The sequence below is a fragment of the Gekko japonicus genome, unplaced genomic scaffold, assembly GCF_001447785.1.
Source record: "Gekko japonicus isolate JY-2015 unplaced genomic scaffold, Gekko_japonicus_V1.1 scaffold442, whole genome shotgun sequence".
Taxonomy (NCBI): domain Eukaryota; kingdom Metazoa; phylum Chordata; class Lepidosauria; order Squamata; family Gekkonidae; genus Gekko; species Gekko japonicus.
In genome coordinates this window covers 252,016-257,266 of record NW_015174288.1, presented here as the reverse complement: position 1 = coordinate 257,266, position 5,251 = coordinate 252,016, and positions in this window count along the sequence as shown.

The window sequence follows — 5,251 nt, the reverse complement described above, 5'->3', positions numbered from 1 at the left end:
CCCGGCGCCCCCTGCCTCTCCCGAGCTGCCCGCCTCGCCACTCCTCTCCCGCCCGGCGGCTCCGGAGAGCTCCATCCGCTCCCCCGGGACGCCGCCGGGGTCTGCCAGCCGAGTCTGGGCTGGGGGGGGGGGCGCTTTGTTCTTATCTCCGGAAGAGCCGGGGACAGGGACCAGAGGGGAGAGGGGAGGGTCCGGCACTCGCGGGGAAAGGGGGGGAGGAACCCCGCCCCACTGGGCTTCGCGGCGGATCCTCCTGGAGGCGAAGGGAGCCGCGGGCAGGCGGGGGTCCCGGGTGGGTGAGTGAGGGTGCCGCCTGCGGGGGGAGGAGTTTCGATCCCCCAGTGGGCAAGGTGGCGGCGTCGGCGGCGGGAGATCGGCGGTGATGGTGGTATGAAGTTCCTGCGGACGGGCGGGCTGTTAGGAAGAAACCGCAGAACTTCGGTGAAGCTCCTCGGGGAGACCTGCCGGGAGAGCCAGCCAGCTATTTCCTGCCCCCCCCCCACCTTCAGGTGTTATTTTGTTTTTGGGTTGTTGTTTTTTTGCGAAGCCCTGAGGAGTGAAGTGCCCATTGTTTTTAATTTGTAGGATCGTAGCAGGAGCAAATAACATTATTAAATACGCTGCAATCATTGGTGGTAGTTTTAGTAGCAGTGTTCCGTTATTAAATATAATCCAGGTGTTTGTGCAAACAATAACTACTACAATAGTAATAATAATAATAATAATAACAATAATAACAACAACAATAGCAATAACAACAACAATAATAAGAGTTCTAGCAAGAGATGGCGGGGAACAACTTCTCCGATGCTTAAATCTGATCGGACTCATTCATGGCTGGGAATGGGAATAGCCACTCAGTGGGACCGACCTGCAGGCCCCCTGGGCCAGGAGCCCGCGGAACAAGTAGGAATTGCCGTTTACTGATCCGGTCACCTTTTCGTTTGATTCAGAGAGAAGTCGAGCACTGCGCTTTGAAATACTCTTACAGTCCTACATACGCGCATAAGTTGTTGCTGCTGCTGCTGTTATCGAATAGGGCTCGTCATCAGGAAGCCCTTTAGGCCTTTCTGTCCCGACGTTGCTCTCTCGGGGCCGCCGCGAGTAACAGGTGAGGCGAGGCTGCAGTCCGCTGCGGAGTTTCTGGGGAGTGAAGTGAAGGTTCAAAATGCGAGGAAAGCAGGTCTTGGTGGCGATACGCCTTCCTTGTTCCTTGCGGGCTTTCTCACAGTGAGGCACATTGAAACCACTTGGATTTAAGTCCGAGTAAAACTTCGGTCTACCGCTTTCGTTTCTTCCCCCTTGCCGCCTGGTTCCCACCATCTTTGCCTTTTCTTTTTAGAGAGGGGGGAGGAACCAAAAGAGAACAGGAATAAGTTTACGATACGAAATAAGGCGATTCTAAAATTAATGGATTCAAATGGTTGTGCTCTAGTGCTAGGCCGTCAATTCGGTTTAATTACAGCCGGCTGATTTGAATTAGTGGCTCTGAAATTCGTGCCAGGCTTCTAAGCCTTCCTGGGTGCTTCTCCGTGGGCCTCTCCAGGGAACAGCCCGGGCTTCAGGATTCAGGGTTTGTTTTTTGGGGGGTTTTTTGGGGGGGTAATTGATATCGACCGGCCGGGTGAGCACTTGGGAGAGAAAATTGTGGCCACCAGCCACCCCCCCTCCACCGCCGCCAAAAAAGCTCTCTCTTTCCGTTCCTTTCTTGAGACAGGGTGAAGGAGAGGAACTCAACAAAAGGGTGGGAAGAGGGAACTGGGCCCGCCAAAACGGTTTGGTGCCCGTTGATTTTAAACCGGGAAACTGAATCTGAGCGGGACCCGTTTCGCTTAAAGGGAAGCACGAGCTTGGTCTTCCTTCCCCCTGAGATCCAGGGGACTGGAACGCCTCTGGCCGTGGCTGGATGGTGCCTGGCCGTCCCGGGCTGCCGAAGGAGGCGCCTGTGCCTGGAAGGACATTCCTCTGACATTCCCCGTCTGCTCTGGCTGGATTCGCTTCCTGGTCCACGAACCAGGACTGGGCCTTGTTGCTTAGAGGAGAAGACAATGATTCCACACACACACACCCAACCATGTTTATATCCAAGGACGGTACAAGATCCATGACCACGTTATCCATCCCAGAAACTTTCCGCGGGTGTCCTTGAGCCCTGAAATGCCGAAGACCCTCGTCTGTTTAAATTTGGAAACAGGAGGCGATGTGGGACAAATGCAAAGCCCACTGATCCCCTCGGTATATTTCGCGCCCTTTCGCTCACACACGCCCGTGCAGAGGTTGAATCCCGGCCGTATTCCTGGCCAGCGCCATGCGCAGCTTCCGCCGCTGAAAACTGACCGGCGCGGCGGGTCTCTTTCGATGGGCACAGCAATCGCCACCTAAAGAACACCAGTGGAAGGAAATCCAACTGAAGCGAGCGGGACAACTCTCAAGTAAATTGTTTCCTGAGAAACTTGCAGGTTTTGCCGGGAGTCTTGAACCCGCGGGATTCCGCTGAACAGCAGCGAGGATATCCTTTCCAGTAAACATGTCTAAGATCCGGCTGAAAATCAGTAGCCGCTTGTTGCCGCTGACAGTCTCCAGACGGGTAGCCCTGGCGGTAGTCCGCTGCATCCGAAGCAACAGAGCTGCAGCGCCGGAAAGCCTCGCCATTTTACCGCGGGCTTGCCTTTCTCCGAGCCAGACACCGCTTCCTCTGATACACGAACGGCGCAGCCGAAGACATTAAAATCAGCCTTTGGTTTTCCTGTAAGCGGACCAGCAGCGCAAGCGACGGCAAGCCTTAAGGGGCCTGCCACAGAACACAAAAGGGATACCGGATCCGATCCAAGGAATGCAAGCTCTCCCTCAAGGCCGCTGGGGAGCCGCAAGAGCAGTTCATCGTCGTGGCTTCTGTGCAGTCCCACATAGGACTGCGCAGTCGCAGGCCAATCTGTGCCTGCACAGAAGACCACTCGATGAGCAACAGTTACAGGTAAGTGCAACCTTGTTTTCGCGCTTCAACAGACCGAGCTCCTCAGCGGCAGATTTGCTGGAGTCCGGTGGCTGGCGTTCCGTGACGGAGTATCCCTTCGAAAGGTATTTTGCTAGCGGCTTTAGGCTGAGGGGTTGTCCTGCGAAGCGCTGGGTTCTGCTGCCTACTCCCGGTTGGAATGTCTGATCCTGGCCCCGTCGGTCTCTTGCAGGGCGACCGGCCCCCTGGCAGAGCAGGGAGAGTGGCGGCGCCTCTCTCCTGAGCAGACGGGCAAGTGAAGGCTCGCCGAATGGTGTCCTTTGGCACGAGAGAGTCGCCCAAGTGAAGGCTGCATTAAGTTGGCATTGCGGTCCGTCGTATCCTGCGTACTGCTTTACATTTAGCATTGCCTCCTGCGTCACTTGCCTCTTTGCCGTCCCCTCTTTTCTCCGTCCTTACGCTGCCCTCGTAAGAATCCTGCGTCCCGTGGAACAAACCGGGAGGTGCTTCCCTGCAGAGCTGCTTAGGGTTGCCCTCTTGGAGAGCAAGCCTAAACGGGTCTACTACGTAGAGTCGTACTCGTGTGTATTCAGTGAGGCTTTCACCCAGGAAGCTATTCTGAGGGTTGCAACTGTTGGTACCCACCCGCCTCGTTTGCCTGAAGAAGGGGGTGGCTTTGTGCCCTCATAAAAGAGCTCGGCTTTTGTGCCACAGGACTCCTCGTCTTTATTTAATCGGAGTCTACCCGTCTGTAGGAAGGCTGGAAGGGTGTTGTCGAAGGCTTTCAGGGCCAGAGTTCATTAGTTGTTGTAGGCTGGAAGTGCTTTCCCACCAGGCCCGTAGCCAGGATTTTGTAATTCAGGGGGCCTTTAAATAAGTCAGGGGGCACTGATGTCACAAAATAAAAAATAAAATTAAATTTAAAAAACTCACTTTTCCCCGGCTTTCGCACTCTGCTTGCCTACATGGGGAAGCAAGCCACGCTTGGGGAAGGGGCGGTGGTGAGGAGTCCTCTAGGTGGCCCAGAGAGTTGGGAGTCCTCCGGGTGGCCCAGAGAGCCAGGGGGCTGGATGGAAGTCAGAGGGCCAGGCCCCGAAATGTCCCACTGTAGCTACAGGCCTGTTTCCCACCCACCCACTTTGACCCTTCCTGTGACCATTCAAAGGCACCGCCGCTGGAGTGGAGGAGGCGCCACCGTGGCGCGTGTGTACGCGGAGAAGGGCCCCACAGCCAGCGCGGTTTGGGCCCAGCAGGCCAGGGAGGGCAGCGAGGGAGACTGGCGAATGCCAGCCAGTGCTGCACCTCTGGGCGGCCGCGGAGGAGCCGCTGGGCGGCCCTGAGCAGAGCAAGACGACGAGTGCGAGCCTCCAGAAAGCTCGCGACCGGGGTGCGCCGCCTGTGCCAGCCAGGCGCGGCTGCTGGGCTCCAAGGGGCTCGCCTTGCGCCGGACCAAGTTCTGCCGCTGCGCCTCTCCAGCCCCCTTGGAGCCTTGCCGGAAGCCAGAACCCTTCTTGCTCTCAGGAGGGGAGAATCCGGCGCGGCGAGGGAGAAGGGGACCTGGGGCGCGGAGCGGGTTCCGCTGGCAAGATGGCTCGAGTCGACTTCGGGAGCCTTCAGCCCCTTCTCCTGAGCCCCTTTCGGCGCCAGCTTGCTGCGTCTTGTCCCGTGCGCGCGTCCCTCTGTTTGCTCGAAGTGCAGCACCAAGCCAAGGCTAAGCCAGTAGCAGGGCAACCGGGCAGAGTACTCAGGCCCCGGGGCCCTCGCCCGGCTCTCCGCACCGTGTGCTCCAGGGCCCTGCCCAGCTCCTATGAATTCCTCCAGGATTGCAGAGCTTTTTTGAAAGAATCAATAAGGGCCGAAGGAAGACCTGCTAAGGCCCTAAATAATGTCAAGTCTAAGAGGCCCATAGTATTCTCCCACCCCAAGATAATTTCGTAATTTTAGCAGTTTTTCTGTATTTGGAGACCCGCACAATCGAAGCCCTTAACTTAAACTGTTATTTACTTAGCTTGTGCATAAATGTAGCCCCGGAATTAATAAAGTAGGAAAGGGGCGAGTACTCCATGCAGGTTTTGGAGGCCATCTCCAAATATTCGCGCATTCCTTCCTTCAGTATTTATTTGTTAGCTGCGGGTCCGATTATGAAGGGAAGCCCGGCTGTTAGTGCGCCTTTGACCGGCGTCTACCTGCTCCGAATGTGTCTAACGTGGCTGGCCTAATATTGTATCTCTCGTGTCCCGATCCCAACCACATTTTTTAAGCGAGCGCGCCGGAGCTTACTCTTTAGGATGACAGCCA